Below are 14,021 nucleotides of genomic sequence, written 5' to 3'. Positions count from 1 at the left end.
CAATTGAGGCAAAGCGATTTTTGAGTATTGGCTAAGTGCCTAGGAGTGTGAGTGCTCCTTCTGGCAAGGGTACGTGCCCTTATTATTTTTCGATGTGTGCTTATTTTGGCATCTTGATGACTTGGATTCTTGCTTTGACTTAAATTTTTCTTTTGACTTGGATTGCAAGTAATTAAATTTCAATAAGGGACTCCACTGGGTTGGTTATTCTATAGGTTTTAACATTTTGCAAATTGGTTGGACCGAATCATGGATTGCCTACGTATCCGCCTTAAATAGATTTAATTTGGAATCAGGTCTTGCGTAGTTCTTAGCCAGAAAATGGTTTCTTAGAATGCCGATTTTAAACAAGTACGTTCGAGTGGAACCGTAATGTTTGAAATAAGTGTACGAAAATTTTGGAGCGCGCGTATTTTGCGTATTTTATATGATCTTCTACCCCCCAAGTGTTCGTTATTCTTCCGCATGTATATAGGAAAATATACGAAAACTTTTAGAAATTGGGAGTTGACAAGCAAGAACGGCGCCCAGGGCTAGGCGCTATTATTTTCGGCGCCCAGGTCTGGGCGTTGAAAGCGTGTTCTGGGCTGTCTTTTAGCGCTGCTCCTTTTCGTTTCGTGCCAAATATTTGCGAATCTTTTTTTTTTGCGCGCTAAAGCTTCTTTTCCTTTTTTAAATGCTTCTTTTCTTTTTTTTGTGCGCTTTGCAAAGTTTTTTTTATTAATTTTTTTTACGTTAAGCGTAGAACGTACTTTTCATTTGTTTTTTTTTTATTCGTGACTCAAGATGGCTTGAAAGATGGGTTGAATGAGATAGGATAATTTGTATATCTATTGGTCAAGCATGAGGATTACATCTGCTAGGACTCACAATTTGCAGCCTCAAGCTAGTGTCATGAGTTTACATCAACCAAGGCCAATGAGTAGCATGGGGACGGCTCAAGGGTATATCAACAGGATGTATCCAAACAAGTTATATGGTCATTATGCTAATGGTGGTGTAAGAGCAGGTTAGGGCTTTGGAAATAATGGGTATGACGCACGTGTCAATGGTCGTACGTGGTTTGCAGTTGATAACAAGTTCAAGAACAAGAGTCGAGGTAATGGTTTCTTGGGTTATGGCAATGAGAACATGGATGGGTTAAATGAGCTGAACAGGGGCCCCAGAGCGAAGGCGTCTAAGAACATAAGGATTGGAAAGGGTAGACATCGTAGAACTTTATGTAGTTTTTGTGGCATGATTTGGATTGGTTGACTCAATTCTTTTCCTTCGTTTACTTGGGTAAATTTCGCACTTTGGGAGGTACGGGCTAAGTATTTCATGGCTCGCTCTCTTCGCTCTCCCTTTTCTCTTTCTATTTTCTCTTTTTGCTTGGGATTTCTCCCCAACATAAATCCTTCAAAATTTTTATTTGGGCTAAAAGGTAGATGGTTGTGGTCTTTGAGTCACGAGGAGAGACTGAGTGAGCCTCGTTTGGTAGGCCTATAGTGGACCTTTAACTTTAGTAGGCCTTGGGTGGACCTTTAGCTTTAGTAGGCCTAGGGTGGACCTTTTAAATTGTCTTACTTTGCAAGCGTATTTAGTCATTTCTTAAAATGTGCAAATAGCGTAGATTCAAAATGTTGTTCTTACTTTATTGAAATTTAACGAAAGAATTACATCGAAAATAATTTTTTTGTTTCTTTTTAGACTCCGGTTTCCGGGATTTAATTGGAAGTTGTGATTTAGACTCGAACTTTCATTAATTTCTCTGATTATAACCCGTGTATGAATACAAGGAGGTGGCCTATACTCAAAATAATGACGTGGCGTAAGCCTATAATACTTGACCAAGCGACTTTTAGACTTAGGTTAATTGGACCATAACTTTCGTTGGTTGACACTTTAGACTTAACCTTGGGTGTTCATTTGTCATGCGCCATTTTGCTTAATGTTGGCAAGGTAGTTAGTTGGGGAGATCGAATTTCCACTTTTACAAGACTAGAATCATTAGTGCGCGCGGCTTCCCTCTTAGTGTGTATTGATTTACTCCAATGGTAGCCTTATGGCATGCCGATTTGTGTATTTTCATGGTTCGTCATGTTGCATTCACTACTACAAAAATGGGCAAAGAGACCCTTAAGAAAAGACCCATTGGTTGAGATAACGGGTCTCTTTAATATAAGAGACCCAATATTAGAGGTAACAGGTCTCTAATTACTGAAATGACCCACAATTTATCTGCGAAAAATAAGATGGAAAAAAACAAGAGACCCCTTATTTTAGATAACGGGTCTCTAATTTATCAAAGGGCCCACATTTTTCGTGCTGAAAATCAGAAGGGGAAAATGTGAGACCCGTTAGTTTAGATAACGTGTCTCTTGTGTACCCTGGACCCACAAAGCCAAATTTACGAGAAAAGCAGGAGACCCTTATTTGATACCGGGTCTCTTTCATTTCCTTCTTTCTCATCTTCCAACAACCTTGTTCCATTGAAAAAAAAAATTAAACCAAGAGCTTTTCCTTCCATCTCCTCCTCCGCACTGCCCCTCTAATCTAGAAACCCTATTGAGAAAATAATCTGCGATAATGGCGCCTCATTAGTTGAAAGAACCTAGAAGCGAGCATCCAGAGTTCAGCAAGCTACACTCTCGCAGATCCAAACTGGAAGAACCTTTTCCAGGCCTGTAATTTTTTTGTTTCAATCTCTGATTTTGTGATGTTTTGTTCATTTCATTTGAATTAACTTCATGTTGATTTAGTTGAAATTGTGTTGCATTTTTTTCTTATTTGTTCTGGATTTCACGGAATTTAGGGGTTTTTACTTGCACGGTTATGTTTTGTGAAATTAGGGTTTTTACGGATCGTTCTTCGGGAGGATTTGAGGGGAATTAGGATTTCAGATTGGTTAAAATTTTTGTGGGTGTAAAGGCAATCTAGGTAATAATCGGAATATGAAGCATTGCGACATTTGGGTTAACAATGGGAAGCAGTTCACAAGCTTCTGATGACATTTTCAGGTGAATCCCTCTTATCAATTTATAACTGCATCAATTATCAAATATAAGGCCATGTTAACAAGTTAGGCTTTATAGTAGCTTATCTAGCTTCTTCTTATTACAGGAATTGAAGAGTGATTAATTGCAGTGATTAATTACAGGAATTGAAGAGTGATACACGTATCATTCTGTACAATAGATGGTTTTGTGTTGAAAGTGGAAGTACTGATAATCCTTCAGTCGTGCTCATTCATGGTTTCCCATCACAGGTGTGTTTTATGTCAATTACATTGATTTAGAATAATTTCTCAACACAAACACTCAAAATATGGCATTTAATTTATTTTCTTGCAGCTGCATTCTGTTTTACGTGATGAATCTTCTATTGTAGTTCTGAATAACCATATGTAATTGATCGAGTGCATGATTTTAACAGGCTTACTCATATCGCAAAGTTATTCCAATACTTTCCAAGAACTATCATGTCATTGCTTTTGATTGGTTAGGTAATAATCTCTTTTTCAATCTTACATCACTTACACTTTTCAGCCTTTTCTATCCTGTGGTAAATTTTGTTCTGCACATATTAAGAGATATTTAACTTTTGAGATAAAATAAGGGGAGTAATATTGTTTGTGTTTCTCTGCCACTCCTTTGCAGAATGTGGATTTTGTGTGTTTCTTTTGCGAAATTAGTATTGCGTGAATGAAAGAACTATTGTTATTATGTGATTAGTGATGTTTTATTTTGTGAGTTTCTTTGTTTGATTTGCAGTCTACTATTTCCATATTGCTATCGGTTCTGCAAATGCTGGATTTTGCCGAGCTTGAGTCAAATGGAATTGTCTCGTTGAATTGGTCAGTCTCTAATGGTTTAATGAGTTTGAGTGTTATAGTAATAAAGAAATTGGTAGTCTGTTCAGCTATTCTAGGTTCAATCATGCGCCGATCTTATGGTTTGATCCCCTGTAACTCAAGTTTCTGGGAATCATATACATCATCTATTGCCATCTTTGAATTTAGAGTGACACCAGATTCTATATGCTCACGTTTTGGAGGTTCCTCTCAAGATGTCCATTCCAGATTCTGTAATTGTTCCTAAAAAGTTGATGTCTTTGCCAATTGATTCCTGCGTGTCTGGATTTTGGAGTGTTGATGACTAGTGGGTCTGTTGATGTATTTGTTGCCTAAGGTATCTCATTGTCAGAATTTAAAATATCTGAACACCACATCCCCTTTTCTCTGCAGAATGAATTTATGCTAGGAGGTGTAGCAAGAAATATTGCTGAGTGCCTGTTAAAGCTAGGAACAAAATCATTCATGATCAGTGCTCTGGGATGTGACCTGCCAGGTGCTTTATTGCTTTGCTTAATAATTTGCATCTTGATTATTTCAAATGTGCTTGAACCTGATGTCATTTCTTGAATTATGCTAAATAACTGTATGGAGCTGGTTATGATTTCCACTAAGTGCAAGTTTCAGCAAAGTTCTGGCTCTACCAAAATCTCATACTATTGACTATTGACTATTGACTATTGACTGTATATGATGTCTAGTTGTCTTTAAAGAACATGGATAAATATAGATATTAGTTCCAATGCAACTTTTATTAGTCAAATCAAATAGATTCTAGCTTGTGGATATGTTAATTGCCCATTATTTTCCGACAAATTAATCAGTCTCTATATGGTAGTTTATTCCACATATGTCTTGTGTTTTGTTTTTTGTTTTTTTTCTTTATATACTAATTCCTCTACATATGTCTACCTTACAGATTCAAGGATCACAAGCATTGCTCGTGGTTGTCCCGGCCTTGAAATGATTAGCATATCATACCGATGAAGATGCAAGGTTTCAATGAGGCTATTTTTGTTTTTAGTGTGATGCAAAGCAAGAACAAAAATAAGGCTATATGGAGTTGTATATATTTCTTGTAATTGTACAACTTTTTGATATATATGTAAAAATGTTGGATTTATGTTCACGATAGACCATGAACGTATTTGTAGAAGATTTTGGTGAAATATTAATAGTTGGTGCTTTATTAAAGTTGGTTTGTATTATTACGTTTAAGCAATGATTCTGGTGTTCAAGAAAAAAAAATTATTTAAAAAATTGGCAAAGAGACCCCATATCTTAGGTGATGGGTCTTTTTTTTATATATTAAAAAATGACAAAGAGACCCTTTATGTTAGATATGAGGTCTAAATTTGCATAATAAAATAATATTAAAATTTTCAAAGAGACCCCCTATCTTAAATAAGGGGTCTAATTTTTTTTATAAACAGACCCTATATCTCTAATAAGGGGTCTCTCCCCTTTCTAATTTATTTTTCGTATTGTTTACATAAGAGACCCCTTTTCTTAAATAATGGGTCTCTTGTTTTTAACAAACAGACCTCCTCTAGATGAGGGGGTCTCTTTTATAAAGAGACCCCCCCATCTAGAGACCTCCTCTAAGAGGGTCTCTTAGGCTATTTTTGATGGGTCTCTTTGCCCATTTTTGTAGTAGTGATTCGTGGAAAATCTTTTAGTCCGTACTTAGGAGTACTTCAAGGAGCGAGTAGCTCGAGAGGACTATGATAGTCGTGACCCAATGTGATCATAAGCCTTGAGGCCATTAAATTTTTTTCTTTGCCAATGGTATTGATACCTTAGGCTCACTTTGGGGGTTGTGCGACTATGGAGGAATGATTTTCAGAATGTGGCTGTTTCCATTTTGCAAATACTCGAATTACATAATATGTTCTTTTTATTGGTGAGAGAGAGTATTGAGGCCGTAGATTCTTAGTAAGAGATGACAATTACATATGGGTGCTTATTGATTTAAATGTTAGGAAGGGAGACTCAATATGGTTTAACCTTTTAACTTGCAGAACGACACCAAGCACTAGGACCGATTCTATGTATAAGACAACTAAGACTTAGGATTTGGATTGTACTTTGGCATAGCCTAGTCTAGACTTGGATTTATTTATTTTTTATTTGAACATTATTTTTTCTTGAAGACTTTATTCGAACATCATTTTTTGAATACTTTGCCCATGTGACATTCAAGGTTATTTCAATTAGCGTGCTCGATTTTGGAGCCGAACATTGTCGTCATAGGAGGCCTAACAACGACACAAAGAGTTATTTTATTTTTTACAAGTCGCTTTTAGAATCGAGTGCCTTTTCATACGCCCTCGCAGCAATTTTCACGAATTTTCTTTTACTGCTACGTATACTTTATGCGCGGGCACCGAGGCTGTTGTGCCTGACCAAAAGGCCAGGCAGCAACTTCAGCGCCCAGCGGTGGGCGTGAGAAATATTGGCGCCCAGCCAGGGGCGCTGAAAATGCGTCCCTGGCTAGTGCTCGTTTTCTAATTGCGTATATTTTTTGTTTATGCGACTTGATTTTGCGTGCTTGCCTAATAACGTCCTTTACGCGTTGTGCAGCGTTTGTGGGATTCGTTACGGGCCATCCCGAGCGTCGCTTATTTTTGTGGCGATCGTTCGGGTTTGCGGAACACGTATTTTGGTATAACTCTTTGGCCAATTGGTTTATGAATGTTTGGGCAATTTTTAAGGTCGTTGGTTTTCTAGCATTATTTGTCACACACAATCACATAATTCGCTGCACATAACTAACATTACATCATGAGGCAAAATAATAATATGTCATGTAGTTTATGATAGGCTTCTATGGGTAGTATTTGCGCCGGCTTGGTACCGCTTCTATCGCAGATCCAACACATGCCCCGGTCGAGGTAGTGCCTTCAACAGACGAATTTCGCCAAAGAGGCCAATCACGATGTAAGCCAAGGGGCCATGCACCAATGAGAGGGACCTAGTGGGCGAGCGAATGGGTTTGGGACGGGTGTACTACTAGAGAAAAGTGCCGAGTGGACAACATTTGAAGCGTATGCACCCCCCGGTTGGCGATGGGTATCCTTAGTCCCAACTCCCGAGATGAAACATCCAAGGGAGCCAAGATTCGTTATGCGGTTCTGTCCGTTCACATTAATATGCTGATTTTCAGGTCGTCCCAACTTGATAGGGAAATAACGCGGGGTAGGATCGTTTCACCCTTCGGCTATTTTGATTACCTACGAGCACGAGTATTTCCTTCACTATCCCCAGTGGAGTCGCCACTGTGAGGGGGTCGAAAAAGCACGAGGCTAATGCGTGACCTCGTCCCTCGTGGGTGTGACGTTTCTTTTTGTCAAATCAAGTGTAATTGGATTTCCTATGAGTTTACACCCAATTGACTAGTAATATAGGAGTCTCCATTCAGTTTTTAACGACAATAAGAAAAACTGACAAAACCCGATTATCGTGACATAAAGGGAGTGCAATTATGTTTGACCACGACGGCCGTAGGTTCCCTTGTGATCCCTGGTGTGGAGATCGCTCAACGTACACCCGCAGGGTAGAGATTGAGGGTTCGGGGGACTGTAACTACCGAGAGGAGTACTCGCTCTTCGATAACTCCAGAGGCAGGATATCCTTACTAGCACAACATAAATAATTGAAGGGACATGCTGTGAGGGGGTCGAAAAAGCGCGAGGCTAATGCGTGACCTTGTCCCTCGTGGGTGTGACGATTCTTTTTATTCAATCAAGTGTAATTGGATTTCCTGTGAGTATACACCCAATTGACTAGTAATATAGGAGTCGCCATTCAGTTTTTAACGACAATGAGAAAAACTGTCAAAACCCGGTTATCGTGACATAAAGGGAGTGCAATTATGTTTGACCACGACGGTCGTAGGTTCCCTTGTGATCCCTGGTGTGGGGATCTCTCAATATACACCCGCAAGGTAGAGATTCAGGGTTCGGGGGACTGTAACTACCGAGAGGAGTAATTCGCTCGTCGATAACTCCAGAGGCAGGATATCCTTACTAGCTCAGCATAAATAATTGAAGGGACATGCGTTAACAATTAAACTAATCTGAGTGGTTTTTGCAATATGCAACATATAATACTAATTCGATCGTGATTATCTGATTTAAATAGCATTAAGGGACCTAGCATGATAATCCGATTTCCCAAAAATATTATATTTGTTAGGCGTGATAGAACAATCAGATTAGGTTAGTTTAACAGTTCATAAAAAGGGCGAGGAAAGCAGTTAAATCATCGAAAAGGGACACATTACGACGCACCCTTGAGAGGTGCGTCACGGTTCTCAGAAAACTAACCACTTTGACTTTGCTATTTCTCCTTTTTATTTAACGAATCTCAATTATGGGACAGGATACGTTCTGTTCGATTTATGGATCGATTGCGACAGAACGCGTGAACAGTTTCGCAGCGAGAGGCTTAGGCTAAGGGTTGGAGTCAATACTCAGAATATAATTATGTGTTGTTGTGTGTCCTTTCACGTCGAATTTAGGGGCCTATTTATAGGGAAGAGTTCGTGGAAAGATAGAATTGCAGAGTTCTAATCTACAAAGAATTAGGAAAAAACACGTACCCAGGTATTTTCAGCGCCCAGGCCTGGGCGCCGAAGATTTTGGCGCCCAGAGCCAGGCGTTGAAAATAGGGTCTGGGCTGTTTTCTTTAGTCAGATTCGGATTCCTGAAATCCGTAGAGTTTGAGATTGATTCGAGTCTTTTAGCGCGTATCAATTTTATGACGGAATGCGTCTGGGCCCGTTACGAATACTAGGTTCGTTAGGATTTTAATTAATACGTAACTCCTATTTCCGAATCCTATTAGGAATAGGATTCTCGCGGTTTTCTATCTCATTTAGGATTTATGTTGGAATGCAACACCTAATTCTGACAGGTTCCTATCTTTTACGATTTGCCACTTTTAGAAGCTACCTTTTACGGCAGTTACTATTTTTTAGCAAGTTTCCATAAATAGCAGGTTTCGGGTGAAATGAAATGGGGAATCGAGATTCGTTAATTTTATAGGAGATGCGTTGTCAAGTGGAGTTTTACGTTTTCATCATCGAACCTTTCCCTTGCGGGAACGGGGACAAAAGTAGGTGTCTACAGTTAGCCCCCACTTTGACTGAGTCTTGGAGTAAGACGATGGTCAAAGTATTAGACGGAGTGCGTCACACAAGCCATGGTGTATGTGACCTGTTTTGCGAGAGTCTCACGAGCCCCCGAGTGATAACATTTGACTTAAGGGTCATCACTTGAAGTGTCGACATATCCCTCACGTGTCATTGGGATTTGTCAACTGATAGTATAGAAACTTCCTCACTTTGTCATTGGAAGAATCTAAAGGTGTGTAGAAACTCCCTCACTTTGTCATTGGGAGTAGCTACAGATGTTTTCGAAATCAAAGCTGTAAAGTGTAATTGGGCCTGGCCAAGCCCAATCACGAGGTAAAACGTTTTTAAAGATTCTCATTTTCAGGGCTAGCTAAACGAGAAAACCCCCTTGTTTTTATAGGACGTAAAACGAAGGAAAATCCAGCACATCGTTCTTTTTTGGAAAAACGGAAAACCAATCCTTTAATTTTTGGAAAAAGGGAAAACCAATCCTTTAATTTTTGAAAAAGGGAAAACCGAAAAAAGTTATCGCTGCAGCGACTAAGGACCTGCGCGGCTAGTGACGCAGACTCCACCCGCTGAAGGTGGGCGAGCCTGTCTGCTGAGGGTGGACGCCCCGTCCGATAGAAGTGGACGAATCTGTTTTGATGTTTTGAAAATAAGGACCTACGCGGTTTGTGACGTAGACCCTGCCGGCTGAAGATGGCGAACCTGTCCGCTGAGGGTGGACGCCCCGTCCGATAGAAGTGGACGAATCTGTTTTGAAATTTAATTTTGTTGTTTTTTTTTTAAAATAAGGACCTACGTGGTTTGGGCCGTAGACCCCGCCGGCTGAAGATGGCGAGCCTATTTTAAATTTGAAGATTTTATTTCTTTCGAAAACTGAGGACCTGCGCGTCTAGTGACGCAGACCCCGCCCGCTGAGGGTGGGCGAGCCCATTTTGAATTTCTTATTTTGCCTATGTAGAAGGGCTTTTGTGATTACAACCTGTTGGTGGGTCGTAATATTTCTTGATTAGATGTGTCCTATAAGTGGGTCCACACTGTGTATATTTTTGTTTAACAATATTTTTTTTTTGAGATATCCAAACATGATATGGTGTGTGGCGCAGTCTAGGAATGTGATTTTGATTGCGCGCTCCTTGTTGGAGTCCATTTTTTGCGAGCCCCCAAGCGTTGGGGCTCGTCGGTTGTTTTTTGTATCTCGTAATCATGTTTGGGGTCACGCTCGTATGTGCGAGCGACCTCCTATAGTAGTGTGCTATTTTAGCGAAGCCGCGGAGTGCGACTTTAGTTTTCAGGCGACATCCGGTTTTGGCTTGGCCCGGATTATCCCTTTGACAGACAGACATTTTCTATTTGGAAAACCAATGACTTGACGACACATATTTTTGGTGTTTCGAAGAATGACCATGATATTTAACTTGCTTTTTTTGAAAAGTGTACATGAGCATTTTCTGAGACGAGTCTAAGTTTCGACCAAGTTTTAATGTTATTAATTTTTTGCTTATTTGGGAGTTAAAGGTGCTTTGGGCTTGATCCTTCTTGCAATAGGGCCCCGTGTTTTAGCAACACGGTTTTAAGTCCTTTCCTGTTCCGTGTTTCGTGAAATCTGGGCCTTGGGCTGCATTTTCAGCGCCCAAGTTCAGGCGTCAAACATTTCGGCGCCCAGGCGTGGGCGCTGAAAGTCCTTTCCTGGTAATATTTGACTTTCGGATTTTCTAACAAGTTTCCGAATGGGATCAGGATGTCATGGGATGCGTTCAGCTATATATAGGGGCTAGATACGTCCTTATTTTCCATCACTCTCAAATTCTTTCTCTCTTTTTGCTGTGCTCTAATTATTTACTGCTTTTGCCATGTCGATCCCTACTTTCTCACTCCAACGGACTGTTAGGCGTTGGCTACGAGCCCTTACTCCCACAGAAAAAGCTTTGTTAAAAGAATACCACTTAGAGGCATTTTTAGGCTTACAACAAATTAATATTGATTATAATTTTCTGCATGCTGCCCTAAGCTTTTGGGACTCCGATCATCATGTTTTTTCCTTTCGGGGCAATGAAATATGTCCTTTGCCTGATGAATTTGCTGCGATCCTTGGTTATCCTACTAATGCTACTCCTGTTACCCCTGGCACTATTGAAGAGGGTAAAACAACCATAAGGGCTTTCCTAGGGCTAGATGATAACATGTTTGCTGAGATTGTTGTAGATGATAAGGTTAACTTGGCAAAACTTGTAAAACATCATTTTAGGCCTAGCAAGAATATGACCGAACAGAAATTGAATATTCGAGCCCTTATATTTTGCTTGTTGAATCATTATTTGCTGTCGAATAACAATGGTGAGTTCGGTGACATAAGGTTGATCCCCTTGATTAGCCCGATGGAAAGTTGCTATTCTATTATGCCGTTGGTTGTTGCTGAGACTTCTGCCTGGGGCTGAGTTTCAGCGCCCAGGGCTGGGCGCTGGAATATTCGGCGCCTGGTCATGGGCGTTGAAACTGCGCCCCAGGAACCTTTTTTTTCTTTCTTTTCATTCTTTTGATTCGATCGTACCTGTTTTTGCAGATTTGGCTTGCGGAACAGCTTAGACTTTTGGAAGCTCCTGCCGATCCTAAACATTATCGCCCTATAGCTTTGGGTAACCGAAAATACTTGCACCAAGGCCAGGACGAGGCCGAATGGACCTCCTTTTTTACTTATGGCATTTGTTCTATTAAGTGGGTGGTACCATGGTGGGGTTTGACTACCATGACAGGGGGGTCTGATGTATCGGTTTATGTTTCTTTGTTGGGGCTATCTCGTCCCATTTATATTTTCCCTTACCGAGTCATGCGTCAATATGGTTTAAGGCAGACTATCCCCTTTTCTGATACGGTACCACCTAAGGTAGCGGCCTTTGCACAAACACGGGTCCTAGCGTGGGCCAAGTATTATGATGGTCTCCCGCGTTGGGCCGTAGCTACAAATGGCTTTGTGGGTCTTTCTGAAAACTACAAGTTGTGGATGAGTTCCGATGACAAAGATGTGAGGACCGAGGCTCGTAATGGGGAGCCGGTTGAGCTTTTGATACCTCGTATTCGTGTTAAGTATGAGGGTCCTGATTCTGCCAAACCTCGTACCTATAGTTTTAAGATTGTGAAAGCTCATCCTGATCGAAAGCGAAAGGAAGTTCCTCCCCGTTCCAGTTTCAGGCCTAAAAAGATGCCTAACAAGAAGGGGCCTGTTGTTGTCAAAAGAAATGCAAGCTCTCGCGGAGATCGTCGCCGGAATAATGTATGGGTTAGAAAGGCTCAGCCGCCTGTAGAAACAGTGGCTAGTCTAGTTGATGATAATAACCCTTCTCCCACCATTGCCTGTGCCTTCGAGGCTGAGCGGGCTATAATTGAGAATGTTTCTGAAGCTTTGACATCCTTGGAAGTTAGTGTCCAGGAGCCGGTTCTTATGGAGATTGATATTGGGGCAGCGCAGAAGACTATGGGGGTGGATCCTGCGAACATTGCTCTCTACAAGACTTTATTTGATGATCCGGAAGAACTAGAGTAGTGTAGTTCTTTGCTAGGGTGTAGGTGCCCTTTATTTATTTCAGTTGTGTTTGTTTTTTATTCCTAGCACTTTGTTTTCCTTCTTATTATATTTTAATAAAGGCGTATTTTTAGTTTTTATTTATTTTTGTTTCTCCTCCTTTTTATGTATTTTATATGTCTAACACTTATTGCAAAGAATATTTTTTTATTTGGACCGAATCCTTGGTAAGGATTGCCTACGTATCTTGTCAGAATCAGGTCGCGCGTAGTTCTAGCTTTAGAATAAGTTCTAGTATGCCGGATTTTGGTAGATATGTCCTGAAGTGGAAACATATTACTTAATTGGTCAAATGAGTGAAGTATTTGCCATTATTTTCATCTGCCGTTTTTTTTTGCCATAGGTTGCGTAAAGTTCGACCAATTTGTCTAGCTGTATTCTTGGTAAACCTATTTGGTTACGTAAAATTCGACCAATTTGTCTAGCTGTATTCTTGGTAAACCTATTTGGATACGTATTGTACCCCCCAAGTGTTCGTTATTTTTCCGTTGTGTGCGGATAAAATGACGAGCACTTTCGAAAAAGAAAACTTTTGGCAGGCAGAGAGTTTCAACGCCCAGGCTGGGGCGTCAGAAATTTCGGCGCCCAGCCCTGGGCGCTGAAAATGACTTGGGCGGTCATTTATTTGACTCTTTGCTTCACATGTTCCTGCGTTTTATTTCTATTTCTTTTTTTTGTGCCTTAATATTTTGCTTTTAAAGTTAATTTTGAGGTTATTTTGGAGGCTTTTTGACTGTTAGCGTGAAACGCATTTTTGTCCAGATTAATTTTTTCTATTGGCGACTCAAAACAGTTTTGAAAATGGAGTTAGGGTGTGGAATTTATGAAGATCTTTGCGTAGGCTTTGGAGGTGGGTTGTTAGTGAAGGGTATGATGGAATCTATGTTTTATGAATCTGTTTTTTTTGGTAACATTTGCATTGTTTTAAATTTTTGATTTCCTTTCATTTTAGGTTGCATGGATTGGTTCTGACACTGGTTGGCTTTTTAGGTTTTGGGGATATGAATGGGATAGTGTGGTTTATTTTGTGGGTTTCGGGAATTGATTCCCATGGCACTATTTCAAAACCGAGTGGGCTTTGTTTGTTGGGCCTATATTGGGCCGCTTCTTTATTTTTTTTTTATTTTGCAAGTACATTTGGTGTTTATTTAGTGTTAGAATAAAATTTTCAGGAGAAATATTACGCCTTTATTGATTCGGAAAGTAAGGAAAACACACTGAAATAAAACTGACCCATATTCTAAAGGGCCTTAGGACCATCTAAAGTCTCTATTATTTTTTTTATCAATCTAAAGAACTACTAGGCGCTTTTTACTAATGGTGCTCTATGTGGCTCAAGCCTGGGGTTTAGTCTCATAAAACTTCGGTCCTTCACCGGTACTCATCTTGAATTCCATTCCTTTTGCGTTGACCCACTGGTATGTCTTCACCCATCCGTTCTCGACCTCTTCTAGTGTTTATGCAGG

General features: G+C 40.1%; 1 long non-coding RNA gene across 2 annotated transcripts; it reads left to right on the top strand.

Annotated features, from left to right (window-relative positions):
• Positions 1–2,798: 2,798 nt before the first annotated feature.
• Positions 2,799–5,026, top strand: LOC130459923 (uncharacterized). Of its 2 annotated transcripts, XR_008919657.1 has the most exons (6): positions 2,799–2,999; positions 3,103–3,247; positions 3,415–3,484; positions 3,753–3,835; positions 4,226–4,328; positions 4,752–5,026. It is a non-coding gene; the product is annotated as an uncharacterized lncRNA (long non-coding RNA). The 2 variants fall into 2 exon arrangements; XR_008919656.1 differs by lacking the exon at positions 3,753–3,835 and having other exon boundaries at positions 2,811–2,999.
• Positions 5,027–14,021: the final 8,995 nt, after the last annotated feature.

The sequence above is a fragment of the Spinacia oleracea genome, chromosome 4 (genome assembly GCF_020520425.1).
Source record: "Spinacia oleracea cultivar Varoflay chromosome 4, BTI_SOV_V1, whole genome shotgun sequence".
Classification (NCBI taxonomy): Eukaryota; Viridiplantae; Streptophyta; class Magnoliopsida; order Caryophyllales; family Amaranthaceae; genus Spinacia; species Spinacia oleracea.
Note: the sequence above shows the minus strand (reverse complement) of the source record. Positions and strands in the feature narration are given on the sequence as shown.